Source organism: Balaenoptera borealis (genome assembly GCF_965194805.1).
Source record: "Balaenoptera borealis genome assembly, chromosome: 20".
Lineage (NCBI taxonomy): Eukaryota > Metazoa > Chordata > Mammalia > Artiodactyla > Balaenopteridae > Balaenoptera > Balaenoptera borealis.
Window position 1 is genome coordinate 2811564 of NC_138879.1, and position 26412 is coordinate 2837975.

General features: G+C 43.9%; 1 long non-coding RNA gene across 1 annotated transcript in view; it reads left to right on the top strand.

Moving 5' to 3' along the window:
* The first annotated feature begins 2440 nt into the window (after positions 1 to 2440).
* LOC309617792 overlaps positions 2441 to 26412 on the top strand; it is a 169998-nt gene continuing 146026 nt past the window's right edge. Inside the window, exon 1 of the long non-coding RNA XR_014238142.1 lies at positions 2441 to 5473. This is a non-coding gene — a long non-coding RNA (uncharacterized lncRNA). The remainder of the gene's footprint in view (positions 5474 to 26412) is intronic.

Below are 26412 nucleotides of genomic sequence, written 5' to 3' on the forward strand. Positions count from 1 at the left end.
GATAGCTGAAAAGAATTAAAAAAACGCAGCTTCCTCCAGTACTACCCAAATAGTCAATCAAATAAAACCACACTGTGAAACAGGAGGGATGTTTCTAATTGCTTGAGCCCATGTTGAGACTCTTGGTGAAGACCTGGAATACGGTCCATTCTTGTCCTTAATCCACCAGGAAGGTTGAAAGCAAAGAGCAGTAGCAACAGGTTCAAACCGTCTAGTGGTGACACAGGAGGCTTGGTTTCCGAGTAGCCCTGAGGAGGGGGCTGAAAGGGGGGCGTCCAGGACATCCAAGCAGCAAACTAAAGCACAGTATGTGTCTGGGCATCTTTGCTGGTCTTGGACCCATGTCTTCATTCCTCTTTCTGACAGTAGAGCACTCGACTGGTGGGTATTATCTTTTACAACCATAGGGATGATTTTCTGTGACATTAATAAGACACACAGGAAGAACCACGTCTTTATACCAACACCTACTCGTTCACAACGCTGGCGCTGCCAAAGAGGTGGCGATTGTTGAAGGGGAAGTTTGAGGTCTCCTGAAGCAGGGAGTAAAGGTAGAGATTCTGTGATTCATCCTGGGCATAAGTCAATGGAAAAGACTGCAAAGGTGTGAGAAGAGTTTCCCATGGGCCAGTGGGGCCCGAGGAGAGTCTTAAAGGCTGCCAGCAGGTCAGGCTTTGCTTTACTCAGCAGGCTGAGGGCTAAGCCAGTCAACCTGAGCTCTGTATTTCTGGGGAATTAAACCAGTAGATTATACTGATCTCTCAGGAGAATTATGATACGAACCCCTTTGATAGATGTTCGATTACTTTGGATTACACGATGTTTATGAGTTTCTCAGGAAATTTGGTGTGCCCCTTATTTTGCCCAAGTTAATTGCCCTTGCAGTCCTAGTATGTCAAAGCCTACATCCCGTAGGAATTTGACTGAAATTTCTAGGCCCAGAGCTGTTGTGCCAATTGTGATTTTGATGAGAGTGACAGAAAGGTTAGGGAGAAAAAGAATTAGAAATGTGATAGGTGGCTTTACAAATTTAAGTTTAGATTTGGAAATAGAGATGCCAGCCACAGGCTCTAGCTCATTCTCAGTTTAAAGGGGATTTAGAATTATCTCAAAGCCCTTCCCACTCTAAGGGTTTACCATTCTATGATGATAATGCTAAGGCAGAAGTAAAAGCAGAGGTGGAAGGAAGGTCAAATTGATGAGTTGGCCTGGGTTGGTGAGTGGAGCAGCCAAGGGTGGGTTTCAGTAGACCAAATCTTGCCTTCTGAATACTTCTCTCAGTTCCTCAATCTAGCAATCCATCCAGGTGTGTCTCTGCATCAGAGTTTCCTAGGTTACAGTGTCCGACTCGGCCCACTCTAGTTGGGACCGTTTGGGGTGGCAAAATCGAACTATAGGAGGCGTCATAATATAATGGTAAGAGTTTAGGCTCTGGAGAGAGACTACCTACATTTGAAGCCCAGCTTTACCACTTGCCAGAATATTAAGGAAATGATTTACCTTTCTGTGCCTCAGTTTCCTCTTCTGTAAATGGGAATTATAAAGTACCCACTTCATAGAATTTTTTTGACAAGTACATTCATTTTCTTCTGTTTAGTGTCTTCTCCGTGAGGGCAAGGACTTTTGTGTGTTTTATTTACTGCACATCCCCGGCACCAAGAGACAGCTCAACGCATAGTAGATGGCTTGATGTTTGTTAGATGAACGCATACGTATGGTGTTTGGAGCAATACTCAGAACACAGGAAACCCTTCGTAAATGTTGGTTGATGGTGTAATTTTTCTTGAAAGTGCGTATTCTGTTTGTTTCCTCCATACTCTCAATACCCAGCACGGTGCTAGCACATAGGACGAAGACGCTTGTGGAAGGCGGAATAATGTCCCCGTCCCCCAAAGGTGTCTCCTTCCTAATCCCCGAACCTGTGAATGTGTTAAAGAACACGGCAAAGGGCAATGACAGTTGCAGATTAAGATTGCTAATCAGTTGACCTTAAAGTAGGTGGACTGAGTTAGACTATCTGGTTGGGCCCAATGCAATCATAAGGATCCTTCAAAGTAGAAGAGGGGGGGCAGAAGAGACCGGGGAAAGCGATGTGACAGTGAAGCAGGGTCAGAGAGACACTGCATTGCTGGCCTTGAAGATGGGGCAAGGGGACCGCAAGGCAAGCAATGTGGGCAGCAACAGGAAATTACTAGAAGGCTCAACAATTATCTGTTGATGTGAGCCTGAACAGATACCATTTTTGTTCCAATGATCCACTAGACTTTATCGTTCCTTCATAATATAAATGCCATGTGGTATGCTTAATGTACAGAAATCTAACAATATATAAACTTTAATAAGGAAGTCAAGGTCCTGTGGAACTCTGCTCCCCTACAGCAACCACTGTGAGCTTCTAGGTGTTTATATCCTCTCATGAATCTCTTTATGTGTGCAAGTGTGCACACACACATAGACACATACACACACACAGTTTTCCTCCCATGGGATTATGCCACACGTGGCAGTTTGCGTTTTTATCATGGACACATCCCCATCCTCCTAACACCAGTACCTCTCATTCCAGCTCAGTCTGCACACCCCAACTGGGAAGCCGTGACAACACCCTAATGTGTGTTCTTCAGTGTTTTTTTCTGTACTTTGGTGATGTCAGAATGGGATCGTATGACACACTCTTTTGCAGTATTCCTCTTCGTACTCAGCGATACCTCAGGAAAATCCTCCAGGTCATTTTTGATGAGTGCTCTGTGATGTGACTCTAACTCATTTTATCCCATCCTTGTTGACGTTCTCTGTGTTTTTAACTATTGACTACTGCAGACAACACTGCAGTTCGTAAAGCTAATACTTCTTGCACAAAAGCAAACCTTCCTAGTTTTAAAGGCTGTTTTCGAGGGATGCCCCTTTGGGGAGATAAGAGTCCCTGCGAGGAGCCTGCCTCTTTCCCCAGAGCTTCGTATCCGGGAGCCGGAGTTAAGGTCCGCAAGGATTGTGGGAGGTGGGGGAGACAAGGAAGGTAAGGGTGAGCACCCAGCAAATACCTTTCTCTGTAACTTAAATGAAGAAAGCTTTCCACTTAGAATCAATCCTCTCTATCAGCTTCCTCTGAAGAACACGGTATTTGTTTACCCTGGTTTACCTCTCTTAGGGAAATTCAGCATAGCAGAAGGTCCACTAGGTAAATGCTATTAGGTTATTGTTCCCTTTTGTTTACACCAGTGATGTGCAGAGCGATTCAGCGCCCTGTTGGGTGAAACAGCATGTTAATTAAAAAATGGTCAGAAGGTCAGTACTCTCGAGACATTCATTGGTTCCCTCTGTAACGCTGTCTGTCACATTAGCTCTTCGTAGGCAGCTGCAGCTCCAAACTGGTTTGGTTAGAGAGCTCTCGGTGCTGCTTCTCAAGTACAATCATTCGGTGATGTATCTGCAGGATCTGCATCAAAGGGACGTTCTTCTGCAATCTGCACAAACCTGCTTGGCATGTGTTCTTGTTTATGGAAAATCCAAATATATATTTGTGTTCTTTTGAAAAGGGGTGGCAGTCGGAAGGGACGTCGTGCAGGAGATTAAGACTCTAGCGTTCCACAGCAAGCTGAATTCTTCAAGCCCTAACTGGTTTCATGAAGTAAGCAGAAGTTGGAACTTCTCTGGCTGACATGTAGACAAAAGGAAGGAATCCGCTCAGCTGAGGGCCAGTAGCAGGTCCCACCGAAGGACACCCTGAGCCGGACGAAGTCCTTGGGCCGTGGTGAAGGCGCCCTTTCCTTCTATCCGCTGTTACTGGTCACTTTATATGCACTGGCCCCGTCATTTCTCACAACTCCAAGGGGGAGCTCAGACCGGGAAAACTGCACAGACGAAAATAGGCTCAGAGAGCAGTTTGCCTAATGTTCCGCAGCTAAGTAATGGTAGGACCCAACTAAATACAGAATACAAAGAAACAGCTTTTCAAAAGCTTTATTATGGAAGGTGTCGTATGTATAGACGAGTTGAGAGCGTATTACAATTTACTGTCCTGAGCCCGTCACCTAATTTCAAAAATTACCAGTTCATAGCAGTCTTGTTCTCCTCCACCTCTCCAGCCTCCTGTACAACTGGGTTATTTTGGAGCAACTCCCAGATATCATATTTCTGTATGTATTTCCAAATGGTGAATATTTATTAAAAATATAGTCACAATACTGCTTTATGCCTAAATTAAAATAATAATTCCTTAATGCCGTCAGATGTCCAGTCAGCATCTGGATTTCCCTGATTGTGGGGTAGGATTTTAACCCGGGTCTGCACTAGAAGTTTGAGTTACACTTGTGTGATCAGGTTGGTGGGTGAGGTTGGTCCACTCTGCAACGCTTGGCCCGCGGCATCCTTTGGTCCTAAATTCTTCAAGTGCAAATCTGCTACAAGCCGTAATTGCCTGGAATCCTCCACAGGCAAGCAGCAGTTATAGTTCCAGTAACATGCTTTACAGATGTAAAAAGTAAGAAAAATGAGAAAAAGGTATAGCTTACTTCAAATTATGGATATCTGGGGGAGGGGAGGGAAGTGACACAGGAAAACAGAGGAGGGTGGGGAATCTTTCCCCAGCAGAAACAAGGTAGGCATCTTTATTCCAAGCCAGGAAATAATATTATTCATGAGCTCTTGGCTCTCGTCAACATGAAATGATTGTGTAAAGGCACCTAGTTGATTAACCAGGTTTTATTGCCATTTCTAATAAGGGATTTCAGCTAAAGGATTAGATCAGTAGCCTTTGATTTCTAAACTTAGGTAGAAGTCCAGTTTTGCTCTTTGGTTCTCTCTCCGTGCATTCCTGGAACTCATGAGTTTTGCCCTGAACTTTCTGGGAGCAAGGGCCGAGGTCCGGACCCAACTTTCCAGTGAGTGCAAATCACGGTCTCTGGTTCTCTTCGATGTTAGCACGTGACAGGGCTGGAGGCCTCTGGTTTGCTCAGAGCAGTGGCCAAGCAGATGAATGCATGCTCTTGAATATTTGACCAGTGTGACAAGCCTGTGCGGGCTGGAGCTGTGGCTGGCTGAGCTCAGCTTCGTAACCCAGGCGCTTTCTCGACCAGCCGTGTGTGTTTTGCCCCATTAGACTGGCGTGGGTCAGGTCAGGAATGCAATTGTGTGCTTTTAGCTCTCAGTCAGGGAAACATAGTCATGAACAGCACCGGCTCTATAATTTGCAGGACCAAGTGCAAATAAAACCGTGGGGCTCCTTGTTGAGAACTAATTCAGAATTTCAAGATGGTAACAACAGAGCCTTTTTAAGTTAGGGGGCCCCGGTGTGACTGCAGGGGGAGCCCTCAGTGAAGCTGACCTTGGGCACAGAGCACAGAGCCAGAAGCTGACAGGTTAATCTTTGTGATGCTTCCAAGAGGGACCAGTAAGAGGGAGCTGGGACCTTAACTCAGCTTGGCGGAGAAATTGTCGGAGAGCAGGGAATGCCCACGGGCCATCACTGGATAAGGTGAGAGCCGTTATTATTTTGGGGAAGTTGGTGTGCTTGTTCGCTAATCTATGTCGGTTAGCGAGAGAAAGGTCAGCGGTGAACTGTTGATAAATTAATGCCCTGGTAAACGGTGAGTACAAATGCAAGGGCCAAGCAAAAGGCCAGAGGAGAAGGACCCGTCTAAAAGGAACGAGAAAGTTCATTCTTTTCATCCACTTCTCTCTTCCACTTCCAGCCCCTTTACAAGTTTCCTGTAGAGAGAAAAATGTTCACAGCCAAACAACAAAAGACCCAAAGCAGATTTTTCACAGTCTGTGAGCTGATCTTGAACTTTTCAGGGGCTTGTACTTCATAGAAAAAAAGCATTTAGGCACTTCCTCCGTGTTTTTGCATTTGGAAAGGGAGGCTCCTCTCTTCTAGTGCTGAGTGACATCTTAGAGCTTATTTCTTTCCAGTAAAAGTGGAAAATATCAACTAAGGTTTCAAAGGAAAGGAAATGTAATGTATTTTCTCATCAAATTTGGCATTATCTCTCTAGCAGGCGGGCCTTTAATCTTCGGTGCAGTGTTTTTCCATTGTATGATTCTGAGTTTGCCTTCAATCTGTCCTACTCTTTTAACTCCAGATTTCTAAAACACGAAAGTGATTTGCAGAACTTATCTTCTTTTCTCATTTGTTTCCTCGATACTTTTGATTATCACTTGCCAGGGTTTCTCTAGAGAAGCTCACAATTTTGCTTCTGCAAATATTGAACGTAACACAGATAAAGTTCCTTTGTTAGTGTGAATTCATTAATGACCTTGATAAAAAGAACGTTTTCCTTTCCGCCTCCAGCATCCTGGGAGGACTAAAATGATTCGGGGGCTGTTGATATGAACATATAAATGAGAAAGTGCGATAATAGGTCTTTTAAAAATCCCATTAAGTTTTTAAATAAGAAGGAAAGCCAGGCACTTCTGTTCCAGCACTTGAGAACTATGGTGAAGTACCTTTGCCAGCCTTCTTCCCCCTAAGCCTTGGAAAATAGAGATGTGAGATTGATCTCTAGGAGTCGAACTTTTAAATCAGTCTGTTATTACATAGATCACAGCACAGTTGGGTAAAGACAAGTGAAGGGGAAGGAAAGACTCTTCAGCTTAGAAGACTGGATTGCATGTGGCCTGATGAAATGTATTAAAGAGCATGCGTCAAACAGACACGTGAGCAATGCAAACAAAAAATTCACAGAGTCAAATGTTGGCAGTGTTCTTTCAGATGCTGTCTGGGTGGGGACGAAACTTTAGTAGATGGACTTAAGTACTCTTGACTCACTGGCAAGTCCATCCCCGTTGTTGAGATGGCTGTGTTGTGTTTTCTTAGGCTGAGCGCACGGAACATTCAGACCACTTGTTAACTATCCTTAGGAATAATCTGCGCTCGCCAGTGGGCCTGATGAATATTCTTGGCTAACTTTGTTAAACCTTGAACAGGGATAGTTCACACTCTTCATTCACAAGTAGGTAATTCCGTTTCTGAGACCGCTTCCTTTTTCAGTGTGAATTAATAAACCACAATTCTGATCTTACACGTAGGATGGGTGGCTAGAGGAGCTGAGTCAGCCTCAAGGGACAGACCTGTGCCAGGGAGGCTGGCTTCAGGCCCTGGCACAAGCACAGCTGGCACGCCCCTCTCTGAGTGTCGCCTTGATGGGTATTAGGGCTCTGAGCATCCTGGGAGCAGCTTGGATGTTTAGTTTGTCCTCTTTCACGTCTTAGTCCTTCTGTCTATATATATATTTATCACTCCTGATCCCTAATTTAGATCATGTCATAAAACAACACTCCGAAGGCTCAAACTGGTAGAGTGACGCAATTAGGCCCCCAGCTTTCCTTGTTGGATGCGATTAGCTCACCGTTCATATAAAGCTGTCTGGAAAGCACCATGTACTCATCATGACTTTGGAGCTCATTCTTTTAATACATTTTACCTTTTTTCGCTGCGTGCTTGACAGCTGCCTTTGCTTGTTTCTGATGGGCATCTCCTCGTGGGTCACATTCTCAAATCTGCTCTTGCTTTGCCAACTAGGTTTTGATGCCTGTCTTCTGCCCATGTCTTCTGAAGCTGATCTCAGCTCCTTGTGTACATTTTCAGCCCTTTCTGCATCTGTTTCAGCAGTGAGTCTTTCTCATGACCGGATGCACCGAGTCTAAGACTCCTGTCCACGGTCTAGCTCTCCCCACCTTCCCTATTGCTTTAGTCTCTCCAAACTTAAAAAAAAATGCCTTTCAAAGCTGGATGAATCATCTCAGTCGCTTACATGGTGGAGTCCAACCAAAGAACAGCAAGAAGAGTTTTGAAAAACCAATGAAATGGGGAAGTTTAAGCAGAACCCTGATGAAACGACCCACTAATCCCAGACAAGGTAATTTGCAGTTGCAGGTAGCTGTTGGGCAGAAGTGGGCAAGGTCCTGAGAGTCTGCAGAGGGCAGAGATGTCTGGAAGAAGTGGCAGGAAGGCGAAGGGGTCATGGCTCCGGGGGCAGTGTTATGTGATGATCCTGCACTTCAGCGGCCCCGTGAAAGCCCTGGGGTTCCCAGTGGAAAATCACTGCACACCGGTCGGGAGTGACCTGTGTCTGGAGCGGGCTGTGGACAGGCCACCTGGGGATCGAGCGTGAAGTTGCTGCAGTCAGGAAGCCTCACCCACACACCTGTTTGCCATCCTCAGCATGTGGTGCCCACGTGGTAACAGTACTCCCTGCTCTGGAAAATATAGGTTGATTTGCAGCATATTTTCTTGGTGTCAGATGAGGAGGAGCTTGGGAGTTCATTTCAATGCCTGTGAATTCTCCAGGGTCACGTGGGTAACAGTGAGTCTTTCTAAGGAAATTTCATATTTTCTGAAACTGGAAAACGGACCCCTGAAAGTGTAGGGCTTTGATTTTCCAAAAAAAAAAAAAAAAAAATCCTTGTATAATTTTTCATCCACATTGTGTACTCTACCACCCCAACTCTGCTCCTCATTGATTAATTTTACTTTGGCTTTAGTGGAATGTAATTTTGCTGTGATTAGCTTTCTGTCAATCAGAATCCCATGGCGATAATAATGTCTATGTATTTTGTTAAAGAACGAAACTATTTTTGTAAATGACACGTATTTAAAGAAAATGTCACCTATAAGAAGGTAAAGCACGTTGACAAATGTTTCTTTAAGTGAAGCTAATGGTGTGGAATATTTTATGGCATTTCCATGGAAAATGTTACAGGACATCCCTAGAGGATTTCAGGGGAACTTTTATAGCTATTTCCTGCTCCATCAGCATGTTTTAGAATCCTGTGGAAAGCAGGGGTGCTTGCTGCTGCATTTGGTAAGTCATGGCCATCAGTTTCTGTTGGACAGTGGAGGGGCTTACCACACAAGCACGTTTGTGCAGACCGGATTGGGAAGATATCAAGAACTATGGTGACTGTGGGTAACCCTGGGGTCCAAGCGTATCCTTCTTAGTTGCCATAGAAACTTCATTACCATGGTCCTCAGATGAAAGACTTTTGAAAATTCTCATTTATAGTAGAGACTGGCTACTTTAACCCTTTTGATTTGTTGAGAGGTGTTTTTTAAAATTTTTATTGGAGTATAATTGATTTACAATGTTGTGTTAGTTTCCGGTGTACAGTAAAGTGAATCAGTTATACATACAAACATATCCACTCTTTTATTTTTTAGATCTTTTCCCATATAGCCCATTGCAGAGTACTGAGTAGAGTTCCCTGTGCTATACAGCAGGTTCTTATTAGTTATCTATTTTATATACAGTTATGTGTATATGTCAATCCCAATCTCCCAATTTATCCCTCCCCCCGCCCTTATCCCCTGATAACCATAAGTTTGTTTTCTACATCCGTGAGTCTATTTCTGTTTTGTAAATAAGTCCATTTATACCATTTTTTTAGATTCCACATATAAGCGATATCATATATTTGTCTTTCTGTGTCTGACTTACTTCGCTCAGAGAGATTTGTAAATGTCGTTAAATACAGAAAAACTTAGAACCTACTTTTTTTTTTTTTTTGGAACTCTACTCAGTGCTCTGTGGTGACCTAAATGAGAAGGAAATCCAAAAAAGAGGGGATATATGTATACATATAGCTGATTCGCTTTGCTGTACAGTATAAAGTAACACAATATTGTAAAGCAACTATACCCGAATAAAAATTTTTTTAAAAAGTACCTACTGTTTTGAAGACATTACTGTGTGTAAGAAATCCAAACAAGAGTAAGTGCAAAGCGTATGCTCCAGAAACTAATCAGTCACGTAGGGTGACAGCTTTGTTTACGTTCGTCTACAATATCGTACACTTAAGACGTAAGGCACACCGAGAAGCTACTCTGCTTGGTCCCACTGCTGTTTCTCTGCGCGACAGATTTTAACATGTAACTATAAGGGCTCTCACGTTATCCTCTCATGAAGATTTAAAACAGCACTTTAAAATATTCCACTGATTGCACATGGTGATGTCATAATTAGGTAATTATTTTATTCAGCCCATTCATATGTGCCGTGAACTCTTTAAACCAAATCTGTAATGGAGAATAATCGGCCGTGTCAAGGGTGGGCATCTGACATGAAAATTAACACTTGAATTGGCAGAGAATCTGCACGCTGTAGTCAGGATGTACAATCTGGATGGAGATCCTTAGGTGGCCGTAGTCCTGGGGTGTTGGTTTAAGCTCTGACATTAACTAGACTGTGGTCTCAGCAAAACTCAGATTCTTCTGATTCTTGTACTGTCTGCATACTTCACCCCTCTATCTTCTCTTGAAGGGACATCATAATTGGCGGTATCAGTAATACCACTTTTCACTAACTTAGAAAGTGTCATTTTCTATACACTTTCCTACCTAGGCTTTCTTATGCTGAGAATAAATAGGACAGAAATCATTATCCCAATTGTTGCAGAAAAGAAGGAGCATTGGAGATACCTGTTTTACTTCTCAGATCTGTTAGTCTAAAGGATGCGTAACAGAACCCAGGGATCCAGATTCCTAAGTCTCAGATATTGTCCATTGACTGGAACATACTGATTCTTCTAAAGGATGTCAGTGTATCAAGATGAGGATACACCAGTGAGCTCTGGGTCTTGGTCTCCTTAACTCAGCCGACATCATTCCCCAGGGCCCGGGGCTCTCCCCAGTTGCTTGTGTGTTGTTTTCCTTGTTCACATGGTGGCGTGTCTCCATGATGCCAAAATAACTAATCAGTTCAAGATATTCTTTGAAGAAGTAAAACCAGTAGTGTTTAGTGTCATGGAGACAAAACAACCGGTTGATTTGACTTTCATCCATTTTCAATCAGCGGTTTTAGAGCCATGAAGAAATAGCCTGTCTTTTTTCATTTTATGGGGTCTTTTTCCTCCCTCCCTCCCTTCTTTCTCCCCTCCCACCTCTTCTCTTTTTCTCTCTCTCTCTCCCTCCCTCCTTCCCTTCCTTTTTTTAAAACACATTTTTTTCACCCCAGGTAACAAATGGCCTTACAGAAAATTCAAAATACAAAATGTTGAGTGAAGAAAAAACGAATATAACTGTAGTCTCATTGCATAAACAAACACCTTTTTTTCCAACATGTTTAAAGCAAGTAGTATTATAATAAGTAATATTAACCTTTCTCTTTCCTACAATCAGCTTGCTGAATTTTCACTACATGTTGGGGATTTCCTCTTTGTTTGATTTATTTATTATTTATTACCTGATCTGTGACCGCAGAGATACCGAATTGATTTTCCGTAAGATCTTTATGAGGTTCTCTTAGATCTGGCACTAGTTAGCAATGAACAGTGGTATTAGCCGATTTTTACTCACTGATTTTTATGATTTTTTACTAATTTTACTAATTTTTACTTACTGAATATGAACTGTATTGGGAAAACTGAGTCTTGGGTTTTGAGACCCCAGTCACGAGTGGAAATAGAACGATTTTGCTACGTAATGTCCTATCATATCACGCTGTGACATTTATTCATTCGTCCAGAAAGTGTTTTCTGACTACCTTCTGTGTTCCAGACACCATTCTAAGTATGGGGATACAGTCATCAAAAAGCCACATGGGCTGGTTCCTGTCTTCAGGGAACCCGTCAAACACTAAGGAGTACTTGCATCAAGCAGGTCATGACTGGGAAGGACAGGTAGGAAGGAGAAATGCACATACTGGGCTAAAAGCCAGACGCAGAGGCTTTCATGGTCATGTAGAAGTTTATGCCTAAATCCTGTGGATCTGAACAACTCAGATACCCAGCTGCACAAACTGCTTCAGCTGCCTGGGTGCCATTGCACCACGAGCTTCCAGACCGTCCTCCTGCTGATGTGGATTAGGAAGGAGGGCAAGAGAGGATCACCTTTAGGAGTTACCTGATACAGAAAGAGGAAGCGTTAATTTACATTCACACACACACACATACATTAATTTACATTCACACACACACATATATACATTAATTTACATTTACACACACATACATTAATTTACATCTACACACATATACATTAATTTACATTTACACAGATATATTACATTTACACACACACATATTAATTTATATTTACACACACACACACACACATACATATACACTCCCTGCAGGGGTTGAGGATTGAGTGGGAACTAGAAAGTGCTGAGAATTGCCTAGCCTCCCTCTCTCTCTCTCTGTCTCTCTCCCTCTCTCCCTCTCTCTCTCTCCCTCTCTCTCCTTCTCTCTCTCCCTCCCTCTCTCTCTCTCTCCCTCTCTCTCTCTCCCTCTCTCTCTTCTTCTCTCTCATCTTCTGCCTTCGAGTTTGAGACCTATAGGGTATAGGTAGCACTCTGCAGGCTTCCCATTTTGTTGACCTCAGCAACCATTCACGTAAAGTGGGCATGGGATTTCCTTAAATCTAGAGGTTCCTAGGACTAACTTCTTGATAACTCTGGAGGCCTAGCTTGGGTGGGGAGCAGCTGCGTGGCAAGATCCTTCAAGGGATGACAGAATCTGTAGCAATTCTAGGTGGTTCCAACTGGAACGGATACGTGGAGACAGTCGTGCAGCTTAACAGGCAGGAATTCACGGGCATATGTTTTAGGAGGTCCTGGGCTAGTTTCACGTTGTGCCTAGGATAACGACTTGGGGTGAGCTTTACCTGGCCACGTATGAAGTTTTGATACATTTTCCAAATGAACGTGGTAGCTCTTTGGCAAACACCACAGCAACAGAAACGTCCTGACCTGCACATCAGAAGAGCTGGTTCTAGTTCCGTTTCTATCTGTCGTCCCGTGACTTCCAGCGAGGCACGGTGCATCCCCGGCTTTCTGCCTCTTCATCTTAAGTGTGAGGATAGTGACGACATGATTCCTAACAGCCCTTTGAGCGCTGTGGCTTTGTGATGCGAGGAGGGTCCAGCGCATCTTCACAGAGAAGTGGATTTGAACCACGCAGCTCTCCCCTCCCCTCTCTGAATCCTCGGTGGTCCTCCCAATGCCGGAACCTTTGAGATGTGTAAGGGATGTGAAATAAAAACAGCTCTGAATTGGGCGTCACTTGACTCCACGTAGTGAAGGTGTGACCCTGGGAGAATTATGCTTAATTTCTTTGCATCTCAGTTTCTTCTTCTGTAAACCGGGGCAAAAGTACTCACCCTCACAGGTGAAGATCACAGGCAATGACACGTGTGTAAATCCATGGCACATACCAGGGGGCCAGTCGGCCAGTCTCCCCTCCTCCTTCCCTCTTACCCTCCTGAACATGGCCGGCTGAGTTTCATTAGTAACGATCTTAGTTAAAGCTGCTCCTTGGAGTCTAGATATCCACAACCCGTGATGGATGTTGGGCGTCCACCTGATGATTACCTGCTTTGGAATGCTGCTTTTGGTGAAAGCTGGGCTGCTTTTAGACTGAATTCTTGTCCTGGGCATCTTGGCTGTTGGGGACTTCTGCTAGGACCGCTGGCAGCATAATCCCATGGGTCAGCAGTTTGCATAACTTCCCAACTTCCGACTGAATTCGACTAGGGAGTAGTGACACGCTGGAAAATGCGGTGGCAGCCACTGCAGTCCGTCCCAGGGCCTCCCAGAAGCTTTCCGGGGCCACGGATCTCTGTGCTCCCAAGAAAGCATTTTCTTCTGGTAAGAATACGTACAGCAGTCAGCTCACTCTTTGACTGGCTAATATATCAGCAAAGCCTATCTGCTCCCGTAGCTGAGGCATGAGAAATAAAGTAGAAATAATTTTTTTTAAAGGTAAGAGTAAAGAAGGAGTGCAAGAAGAGGAAAAAAAGTAGAGAGAAAGAAGAAGAAATGTAAAGTAAAAGAGAAATGCAAATAGGGAGGAAGGAGAGGGGTGTCAGCAGTTTTTCCAGGGGCTGTAGATTTTCTTGGTAGAATCAGGACGTAATTAACGGGAGGCGTCTCCCAAACCGTAGACTTTCAGAGGTCCAGAACATTATATCTTCGTAACAATTCAGTGGTTTGGGAGTGGTTCTACATGCTGATTCCAGAATGAGTCCATTATTGGCTGCACTAGAATCACCTGTGGGTGTTCTATTCCATGAAGATTTCTGGGCTTTGGCTCCAGATCCACTGAGCCAGAATCTTGAGATGGGACCAGGGATCTGCCTTTGTAAAGAAGTCACCCCAAATGATGCTGATCTGGTGCTGATGTCACTGTTTTAGGAATACAACATGATGACATTTTCTCCAGCAGTTAGAACCAAGGGCTCCATGTTGTATCAGTTCTTCACGGGAGTAGAGACCCTGAGACATAGCTGAGTCTTGTATCTATCTATCTATCTATCTATCTGTCTATTGTGTGTGTATATATATATCTACATAGATAGTTATATAGATATAGATATATATAGAGATGTATGTCTATGAGATGCTCAAGATCATGGGCATGGGTGCATCACGTCATCGTACTATGTGTAAATTACCAATAATGGCCTCATAGGTGGCAACCTTCAAATTTGAGATTCTCCCCCTTCTCAGACTGTAAGAGACTACTTGTGTAGGAAGGAAAAAGCAAACACAGCTATCTTTCTTCCCAACCTGCCACCACTTCTGAGAGGCCGCCCTTGTGGTGTCACGTGCAGGCGAGGAAGCTGGGGTGGGTGGGGCGGTGAGGCAAGCCAGGCCACTGGCACGCAGGAGGTAGGGACGCTGGTGACTGCTGCCTACCTCCTGGTGTGGATTCTGACCCGAGTCCCAAGCACCGGCTGGTCCCACCCTACCACGCCTTTTGTCCAGGGCCTGCTGGCTGTACCATATCTAAGTAGCTGAAATCAGACACAGGTACTTGCAGAGCAGTTTTAAGCCATAGTTTGTCAAAGGTGTCCCACCTTCTTTCCTGTTTCTGCAAGCCAGAGAGAGACCTCTAGCAACTGCGTTTGTGTGTATTTGACACCCAGTGCAAATGCCCTTTGGATTCATGGCACACTCAGATGTGACTGTTTCTTTCCATTGGCTGCGTTACACTAGATATGCACAAAAGACGGAACCGTAGCCAACCCACAGCTGCTTATAGGGCGTGTACTGTCATTTTGGTAAAATTCCTGGACTGTCATCTACCATCTATCACAAGTGTCTTTCTTCAAAGGGAGAATAGGAAAATAAACTTTTTTGCAAGCAGAAAGAGCAAAGAATTGGTTCGATGATACGAATTTTATTAATTATGCAACATTTTTGGAGAAGAGGTGGAAGTCTGCTCTGTGTTTGGAAACACCAGAGGATTTAGCAATTTACCTCCTGGTTTAAGCAAAACGCACCCACGTGCCAACAGCTGCCACCTAGTTCCGCTCAGGAGCAGCTTAAAAAACCCTATTGGAAAAGAATATTAAAAAAAGGATGTCTATATGTGTGTAACGGAGTCACATTGCTGTACAGCAGAGACTGGCACAACAGTGCAAATCAACTGTACCTCAATAAAAAAAAAGACTGAAGAAAAAAAGCATTTAGGCAAAAGCCCAAGGTCCCAAGCATTTCAGTTTTGCCTCCACACTGGTTACGTTTCCAAAATATCCGCTCATCTTCTGTTGATTGCAAAATAGACAGGCCTTTAGAGAAAGAGAAGAACTTTTCTCCCTTTATTTTATAAATAAAGACTTCTTTTGAAAAGTATTTTAGGCAGCTAACCAAAATACACACAAAGAAAAAACTGGTGATATGGGGGATTATTGGATGATTTTTTGGTGTTTATGCCTAGGAAAATAAAGTTTTGGGTGAATGTTACAAACAAGTATTCTAATTGAAGCTGAACTGACCATACTGTGAATATTTCGCCATTTGGTAAGTTTTTTAAATAAGAAAATTTACCTTGGGTGCTAATTTCATTTCAGGCACCTGTGAAGTCTGCTATAATATATAAATAAATAAAAAGTTAGATTTTAGTTGCAAGATTAGGCAATGTGGATATTGATTATACAGTTTATTTAGTTTTATTTAGTTGGTTGCAAAGCTTAGGTAATGTGAATATTGTTATTATTACTTACACTATTTCTTTCATCCATGGGGAAGAATTCTGAAGTCTCAGGGCAACTTTGATAATCAGTTTTCAACTTCTTTTCAAAAGAAAGAAAAGAGAAAACAGGGAGAGGACAAGTATGATGTGCTCAAGACACTGGGCATGGTCTCCTGGCCACTCTCCCTTTAAAAGAAGTCTACCTTCCACTATGGTCCTGATGACAGATGGGATGCAAACCTGTTCGCAGCAGGTGCCCGTCTTCTAGAATGAATAACTTTCATCATAGCTGGCTAGTTGGTTGCTCCTAGGAACTAGGACCTGAGATCCAGACACCAGTGAGGTTGCCTGTGAGGAGCAGTTTGGGAGCTAGAGTCAGTGCCGTAGCCAGGTGCAAATTGCATTTTAGGTAAATATAAAAGCTAAAATCCTTGTAGAAAAGGCTCTTCTATAGAGTAGAACAGAGCATGTATTAGTTATATATTGCCTTATAGCAAATTGTCATCAACTTAGTGGCTTAAAACAATGTACATTGATTGATTGATTGATTGATTTTGGAGTTGAGCTTGGATTTTTATTTTATTTTTTATTTTTTTTAATTTTAGAATTTATTTTTTATACAGCAGGTTCTTATTAGTTATCCATTTTATACATATTAGTGTATATGTGTCAATCCCAATCTCCCAATTCATCCCACCACCACCCCATCCTTCCATTTTCCCCGCTTGGTGTCCATATGTTTGTTCTCTATATCTGTGTCTCTATTTCTGCCCTGCAGACTGGTTCATCTGTACCATTTTTCTAGGTTCCACATATATGCGCTAATATACGATATTTGTTTTTCTCTTTCTGACTGACTTCACAACAATGCACATTTATTATCTCAGATTTTCAATGGGTCAGGAATCTAGGCATGGGCTCAGTGGCTTCTTTGACTCAGGGTCTCTCACGAGGCTGTATTCAAGTGTCAGCTGGCACTGAGGTCTCATCTGAAGACTCCTCTGGGAAGGGTCCACTCCCAAGCTTACTTCCATAGCTGTTGACAGGATTCGTTTCCTGGTTTGCCCTTGCTTGTGGGCCTCAGTTCCTTGTCATGTGGGTTTCTCCACAGGGCAGCTTACAACATGGCAGCTTGCTTCATCCAAGCCACCAAGGGGGAGTCTGCCAGCAAGACACAAGTTACAATATAATGTAATGTAATCACAGAAGTGACATACTGTCACCTTTGCAATATTCCATTGGTTAGGAGTAAGTCATGGGTCCTGTCCACACTCAAGGGATTTGGTGATGGGGATGTTTGTTACTCAGCATTACTGAGCAAAAGCTGGCTTGTGCAAGGATGTGAGTACCAGAAAACAGATTACTGGAGGCTTTCTTAGCATCTGTCTGCCACAGAGCAGAAACAGAGAAGATCCAAGAAGAGAATAGTGCGAGACATTGAAAAAGAGAGACAGACAGACAGACAGATATATGGAGGAGGAGCCACCTAATGATTTTTCTAACTCTCATGAGGGGTCTGGCTCTACTTCGTAGAAAGTGGGTCATATAACATATTCCCATTAGCATTACAATAATGACCTCTTTTAAAAGTTAAGAAGTTTAATTTTGGTTAAGCACACATAAAATTTACCTTCTTAGTCACTTTCAGCGTACTGTTGAGTAGTGCTGGGCACGTTCACGTTGTTGTGTTGCCACCACCAGCGCCACACATCTCCAGAACTCTATTTATGTTGCAAAGCTGAAATTCCATACCCATTAAAAACAACTCTCCATCCTCTCCTTCTACCAGCTCTTGGCAAACACCCTTCGACTTTCCATCTCTATGAATTTGCTTACTTTACATACCTCATATAAGTGGAATCATACAGTATTTGCCTTTTTGTGACTGGCTTATTTCACTTAGTATACTGTTCTCGAGATTCATCTACGTGATAGCATGTGATGAGAATGTTGTCCTTTTTTAAGGCTGAATAGTATTCCATTGTATGTATATACCACACTTTCTTTATCCATTCATCCACCGATGGACACCAGGGTTGCTTCCACCTTTTGGAGTAATGATGCTATGGGAATGGGTGTACAAATGTCTCTTTCAGGTCTTCTTTCAGTTCTTTTGGGAATATATCCAGAAGTGAAGTTACCAGACCACATGGTAATTCTATTTTCATTTTTTTTTAGGAACCACCATACTGTTTTCTACAAGGACGGCACCATTTTACATTCTCTCCGTTCAGTAATGCACAGGGGTTCTGATTTCTCCGCATCCTTGCCAACACTTATTTTCTGTTTTTTTGTTTGTTTGGCACTAGCCATCTTAATCGGTATGAAGTGGGATCTCATTGTGGTTTTGATTTTCATTTCCCTAATGATTAGTCATGTTGAGTACCTTTCATGTGCTTGTTGGCCATTTGTATATCTTCTTTGGAGAAATACCTGTTCAAGTCCTTTGCCCATTTTAAAATCAGGTTGTTTGTTTTACTGTTGCTGTTTTGTAGGATTTCTTTATATACTCTGGTTATTAACCCCTTACAGAATATATGTTAGCAATGACGTCTTTTTTAGTTGAGCTTGTTAAAATGGGTTTTTGTTCTTTGTAATCAAATATCTCTAATTAAGGTGTGAAAGCATCAGGAAATTCTTGCTTTTTATCTCAATTCTTCTTAGTGTTTTGTGTCACGTTTACTGTTTAAAAAAAGGGCCCACTCCATGAAATCAATCCCTACAGATTTTATTAGGGACTGGCTTGGTTTTTTGGGAGCTGCTAGTAACCAGCTTAGAATTTTAAGATTAAGTCCAAGTTCTCACACAATTTTAGATCAATAACTTTTACCCAAGTGCTTTGAAATATTCAGATCGTGATAAAAGAATGTTTTTTCCTTCACATGATACAAATTCTTCCCCTCACTTTATATAAATAGACCCCATCCAAGAACCGAACATAAACCCAGTATGTTCCAAACATGTGCCAAATATGTGCCAAACATGTGCCAAATACGTTTCGGCGTAGACCTTTCCCTGGAGAGGATTGGGGAACGGGAGGGAGCCTAAGAGACTCGGAAGGGACTCATGTACTCCGTGCTTCCAGACTTTGACTCTTTCCAAGTTTCCTCCTCCCACTAATACTTGTTTTTAGCTTCTAATAAATGAGAAGTTAGAGGTTTTTTTTCTTTTCACAGATATGATTAACAGTTACTGCTAAATTAGGTAGCTTTTCCAAAGTATATACAGCTTAAAATTATGGGAGGGACAAAACCTTTGTTCTCAGATCACTGAAGCTTGTTGTGGAAGAGCCCAAGAAGCAGGTTGCTTGCTAGAATAGCAACATATGTGTATTTTTTTTAGCAGGTGAATTTCAAATCCGTATGTAGAAAAGTTTTCTTTCCAAAGCTAGTGGTATATGATGGGGAAGGTGGGAGAGTTATTTTCCCCTTCCTATGTAGTACAAAGCCCCTGATTGAGTGATTGGATCTATACTTTGCAATGAGAGAGAGCCAGAAGGCTTTTCTTTTTTCCTTCTTCCTCTCCCCACCTTTTTTTCCACCACTCTAATGAAATTTGCAGACATGGAAAGAAAACCAAGTTATTTATAGGAGCGGGAGGAATGTGAGCGCTAATTGTGCTTAGTCTATTCCTAAGTGTGTAATCTGTTTGCTATTAAATTTTACAGTCTTTCAGCAATATACACATTTTTTTTTTTTAAAAGAGGAGAACTTCATAAATCTGACAAAGAAAAACCAAAGAAAATTGTTCTGAGGGTTCAAATCATCTAATCAAAGTCAGGTTTACTATAAAAATTTATTTGTAGGATTAATCTCTCTTGCAGCTCTGATCTCTCCCGCCCCCCTGACTAGCTTATTCATCTCCCTTCCAGACTCGTAAGGTGGGATATGGCTGCTCATGAGTGACACAGAGTTGGTGGTGAGTTATCATGTGTGCGGTGCACACTCACGCACAAGGAAAATTGGATCAAATGGAAAGTTACTGGATCCAAGTGTCTGAAGAAGGCACTGGGCCCTTACACTTGAAATCCAGCATTTTGACAATCTAATAATGAGGATGAATCAAGTTATTTGGTCCAGCATAAAGTCATTCTGGGTAGAAAGCTGTCATGGGAAACGAAGTTTTCCCAGGTTTTTCCCCTTTATTGCCCCCACCTAATAATCCTGGGAACCTGCTTATTGGAAATTAAACCCTCGTTAAAAGGAACTAGAGGGGCTTCCCTGGTGGCGCAGTGGTTGAGAATCCGCCTGCCAGTGCAGGGCACACGGGTTCGAGCCCTGGTCTGGGAGGATCCCACATGCCACGGAGCAACTAGGTCCGTGAGCCACAACTACTGAGCCTGCGCGTCTGGAGCCTGTGCTCCGCATCAAGAGAGGCCGCGACAGTGAGGGGCCCGCGCACCGCGATGAAGAGTGGCCCCCACTTGCCGCAACTAGAGAAAGCCCTCGCACAGAAACGAAGACACAACACAGCCAAAAATAAATAAATAAATAAATAAACTTGAAAAAAAGCCACAAGCAAAAATTAAAAAAAAAAAAAAAACAAAAAGGAACTAGAAAACTCATAATCTTTCTTAGGTGAATTTCCCATAGTGGGAATTATTTCCTGTTTGACGTGACTGTCAAGGCTGCAGGGGATGGAAGATCACTGAGCTTACTTCAGGAAGAGGCCAGCGGGTCACACGGCCGCAGCCTTCGGAAACCACAGCTGGACGGCCGTCGGGAAACCGGGCAGTCCTTGGGAGCCACGTGGAGGTGCCAGCACCGAGCACGTTTCCCTGTTTCTGCTGCTTTGGACTGTTTTCTCTGCCCCCTTCTGCTTCTGAGTGTCTACTAAGAAGTTATTAACCTGAACTCTTTGTTATTTTTTCTACTTCATAGCTTCTGCTTGTTCATATTGTTTTATTTTATGTCTTCTCGTAGCTTTGGTGTGTTCCGATCTGTCTTATGCTAACTCGTGCTACCATGTTGGCTTCAGTTTCTACTGCTCAGCTGCCATAGTCATCCAGTATTTTCAGTTAGAACTCTTGAGAAAGGGAATCTGATGGGTTTACTATGACTTTTTATGCCGTTGCAAGCCATAGTGTAGGTTGTAGGTCAGTTGATGATTTGGCTGTTTTTGAGTTCGTTGCCAACCGCTTTCAATTGTCTATGGCTTTGGGGTGGAGGGAACCGGGTCAGATGATCCGCACGGAGACTCTTCTTTAGTGGGACCTGTTGACATATTGGCTATTTTGAAGGTTAACTTGCTTTTCTCCAGAGAAGGTGGCCGGTAAAGATTAGAATCACAATAGTGATGTGAGTTTGGTCACTTGCCACTTCTGACTCCTCTGTGCAAACGAGATGATATCTACTTTTCAGGGTGTTTCTCTTATCTGATTGCTGAGTAGCAGACCACCTCCAACTGTGGTGGCCTAAAACAACAATGAATTATTTTTTTTTCTCCTGATTCTCTCGGTTGGTTGATATGCAGTTCTACTTCACGGGATGTGTGGAAGGCCCAAATGTCTTCACTCACCTGGTTAGTAAGTGCTGCTGGCTGCTGCCTGAGCGCTCTGCGAGGACCAGGGCCTGGACTCTCCACCACGTGGGCCCCCTTGAGTCCTGGTGTCTGGGTTCCGTGGAGGAGCGGCTCACGAGGACCAGCCCCAGGACGCGCCCCGATGTGGGGGCTCCCCTGCATAATTCCTCCTAAAGCCTCATTGGCCAAAGCTGGTCCCCTGGCCGAGCTCAGCCTCAGTGTGTGTGGCGACTCACAGGGTACAAATACTGGAAAGCGTGGTTCACTGGGATCCTTGAAATAACCGTCTGCCATGCAGGTTCTGTCATATTAAATGTGATAGCAGGTGGATAGTGGTCGTTAATGCTCGAAATTGAGTCAGTAAGCACCTGAATAATGTTTTTGCTGAAGGAAGTATGGACAGTTTTCTACACATAGCTTAGCTACATTGCATTGTACGTTTCTGTGTTTAAAACATGAATGCGTTCAATATAAGCGTTAATATTTTATCATACTTTTTGTAAACATATTTAGGAATTTCTACCTTCTGAGAAGATATTTCAGGAGTCTCAAAAATTCCAGGTGATCCAGAATTCTCTCCTTTTCCAAGAACCACTGCTTCCTGTCTCCAAAGACCTTACAGTAACCATAAAACAGCTGCAAAATACTTTTTCAGCGTAGGCATTCAATGTCAGAATGAGATGGGTTAGTTACTAGGGAAAGCATCTCAGAGAGGGAGGCTTGAGTAATTTTTAGGTGAATCAGAATTATTCTGGAGTCTCCTGATTTTGTTGAAGAGGAAACTGACACTTAGAAAGGAGTACAGCAGACATTAACACAACATTGTAAATCAACTATACCTCAATAAAAACCATAAATTAAAATAAATTTAAAAAAGGAAAAGAAGAAAGAAGTATTCTGCCCAAGATTACTGTCAGTGATCAAGCCAGAATTTGAATCTTTTATCTTCTGATACATTCATCCACCAACAAATATTGATTGAGTGCCAAGCACTGTATCAGGCCCCGTGTGTATGGGCATGAAGGAAGGAGACCTGTGGAACTCTGCGGAGCTTACAGCCCGCCTGGGGTAAAGACGGCAGAGAAGTACATAAGCCGACTCGCTAACGATCCAGAATTGCGGTACACGCTGTGAACACACCCCACGGAGCAGAGTGAGTGAGTGTGTTGTTGGACGGGCTGGTCAGGAAAGGCTTCTCTGATGAGGTAACATCTCAGCTGGATTCCGAAGCAGGAGGGGGAAGGCGCCAGCTGCGTGAAGAACGAGAGAACATTCCAGACAGAGGGAACAAGACTTGTCAAGGTCCTGAGCCTGGAGAGGTTTTGATGTGTTAGAGGGAATAAAAGAAAAGGCCTGAGCGCTGAGAAGGCAGAGGTGAGAGGTACCTGACTGACACGGAGACAGAGGAGGGTCTCGTTCCCTTTGGGCCTCTGAGGTCACGAAAGGAAATTTGGGTTTTATTTTAGATACAATGGGAAGCCGCTGAAGTATTTAAGCGAGGGAGTGACATAATCCAGTTTATATTTTTAAAAGGCTTACTCAACAAACATTGAAAGCCTATTTATTTGCCGGAGCCGATGCCAAGGGATAACGAGGCAGGAAGTTAACGTGGTCCGGTGGGGGGGGGGAGGGCATGTGTTGCCTAATGGATGGGGGAGTGTGCGTGGGGGGTGGGCACATCCCTGCGTGACCACGGGGGTGTGGTCAGTTACATAAGAGACCATTTTGTTGCGTTGCTCACAGAACCTTCCACGAACCTGTCCGTGGCTTCACTGAACTGATGGGAACTAGGTTGTTAGTACCGTGGAACCCAGTCTTCCAGCCACAGCTGGTCATCCAGGGTGGGGCCCGTGACCCAAGAAGGGTCAGTCCACTGTACGTCAGGAGTGTGTTAGAGTCTCCCTTCAAGCGTTCACGCGGCGCAGAGGGTGTCATCACCGATGCTGAGCACCGGGCCTCGGAGGTGATGCAGCCGCGGTGCTGCTGTTCACGCTGGACGCGGCGAGCAGAAGCAGCCGGTCATCTAGAAGGGGGGCCGGGAAAGAGGCAGAGGGAAGCCGAGCTTCCATGTGGGCTCTAAACACAAGGGTGCACGTGAGCTTACTTACAAAACAGAAATAGTCACAGACGTGGACAACACACTTACAGTTACCTGGGGGGAAGGCAGGGGAAGGGCTGAACGGGGAGATTGGGATTGACATACACACACTGCTATATATAAAACAGATGACTAAGAAGGACCTACCGTATAGCACAGGGAACTCTTCTCAATACTCTGTAATGGCCTGTATGGGAAAAGAATCTAAAAAAGAGTGGATATATGTGTACGTATAACTGATTCACTTTGCTGTACACATGAAACTAACACAACATTGTAAATCAACTCTACTCCAAGCAGAGGACAAACGGTAGCTTACAATACTGGGAAGACGTATTGGAAGTGTTGGTCCCTGTAGGCTTCCCAGTTCCCATCTTCACCGCCCTGGGCTCATTTTGGTCCTTTGCCTGTGAGGTTGTCTACTGTATCCTTCCAGGATGCTTGTGTCTCTCTCCACCTCCCACACTTGAGTTGGGTCTTCAGAGATTTGTATGCTTTTCACACTCAGAGAAGCAGGAGAGAGAGGTTTTAGGCAGAAACAATAGTTTGTTCAAAGGCACAGAAGCACAAACCTTCTGAAGGTGAGCTACTTCAGAAGATGCTCTTGTCATACACCTTGTAAAACCCTGGTAAGACCTCCAGTCTTGATGATGAAAGCGTAAGGAAGATAAGTTGAAAGGGTGTGTGGAACAAAACCTGCACTTACAGGTTTAATAGTTGGCGGCAGTGGAGAGAATGTGTTTTACCCCAGTTCTGTGAATTCCTCTAAGAATATAAAACTCCCATGTACGGTTGTCAGCGTCCAGCACGCCACCCGGCGTTTCATAGGTATTCATTAAATGTTTGAGATACGATATTGTCTTCCCTTTCCTATGCCTCTGCCACCGGTCCACAGCCAGCAGTAAAGACAGGCTTATTACAAGTTAAGGTCCAAGTTGTGTAGTTCAAAGGTAGACACCGAAGCATGCGGGGTATTTGCAGTAAGAAGTTCAAGTTCTCTTCCACCATGAATAATAAACAGGCTTCCAGTTGGCCAGCCGCCATTCCTTTCCAGAGGCCAACTGGCAACCAGCTCACCCCCATCCCTCTTGGAATTTACAGTTGTGTGCTGGGCAGTGTGGGAAAGGGTGTTTTACAGCAGCAATTAGTTTATTCCTGGGGTAAACAGTAGAAATTTAAGGATAATTGCAGCAAGAAATTTGTTTCCTATTGCAGTGTGAATAACCTGCTGGCGGCCAGTTGGCTGGTTGCCCTACGAATCCCCAAAAGGACGATTGGCAACTGTTTTGCATTTGTGCCTAGGAGGGATTTGCAGATGCATGTTGGGGAGGGCAGGAAAGCCGGGGAGCGGGGGCTGTGTTTTTACATAGGTTTGCAAAGCCAAGGATGGTTTTCTAGGAGGGGTTAAACCAGAAGGAGAAATTCTGGTCTGAGTAAGGGGAGTGCTAGTTTCTCTTTAAGAAGGGAGTTTCGGCTTGAGTGCCAGTTGGCATCTTCTAGACCCAGCTATAGGGGCCAACACACACGCAGGCGGCAGAGTCACTTAATGCTTCTGACTTTGCTGTTCACTGCCTGTGCCTGGACTGAGCTTGGTGGAGCCTGACACAAGCTGCCCCCCCTGAGCCGGTGAGGAGCCCATCTTCCGTGGCCCTGGGGGAACTGACTGTAGCACCCCGTCCACGTTGCCACCCCGCCAGTTCGCCTGTTTCCCCACGTTGCTTACTCAGGTGTGGCAACCATTGTTGTTGTTGTTGTGTTTGCATTTTATGAGAACACGGACACAAGAGTTTCCAGGCCGCTTTTTTCACACGATTTCCCTAAATCTGTTAAACTCCCTGGTGCAGGCTACAATTTGGAAGGTCACCTCAGGCAGCAGCAGTATCACATGTGTGTATAGCCTTGTCTTTTAGGATTATTGTGTAATTATGTTTTAATATTTCCGTAGGAATCTTTAGGAAGGCATTTTTGGTGAAAATCACTAGGGAAATATGCAAAAGAGCTAAAGTTGGAGATGTTGATTCCAGTTACTAGAGATTTAATCTTTCCAGGTAAGGGGAGAGGTGCAAAGTCTTGCTCGACTGACTGGTAATAATTTCTCCCACTAACTCTGAGCTCCTTTCAGGGGTCACCGTGCCGTAGGCGTCTCATGCTTCTTGACTGCTTTTCCTGCACCTCCCCCAACCCAGGCCTCAGTGTGTTCTGCACACATGGCAATTCTGGTCACGTCAAGGTTAAAGTAATTGAAGATGTAGAAAATAAACTGTGGTGACCAGGGGGTAAGGGGGGTGGGAGGGATAAACTGGGAGACTGGGATTGACATATACACACTACTATATATAAATAGATAACTAATAGGACCTATTGTATGTACATTACTCTGTGATGACCTGTACAGGAAAAGACTCCAAAAAAGAGTGGCTACAGGTCTACGTATGACTGAATCACTTGGCTGTACACCTGAAACTAACACAGCATTGTAAATCAGCTCTACTCCAATAAAAATTTTAAAAGAAGATTAAAGTAATTGAGTAATATCCTTTTATGGGGGGAAATAAAATAACTCAGTCTCCTCAGCATGGTTTATAAAGCCCTACTTGATTTGACTCCAGTCTCATCTCTCAGGCCAAACCTGTTCTCTGCAGACCAGTCATGGTGGCCTTTCCCGCTGACCCCGAATGCATCATGATTCCTCCTGTTCCAGGACAGCTGCGCATCCCAGGTTTGCCTCCTGGAACGCTCTCCCCACTGGACTCTGTGGAGAGTGGGCTGCTTCTCCTGCTCCAGGTCTCAGCTCGTGCGCACCCTCTCCCCTGAATCCCCGACACGCTCAGCTGTTCCTGTTGCTCCCTCACGCTGCATGTGGAAGTCTCCTTCCTACCCCTGAT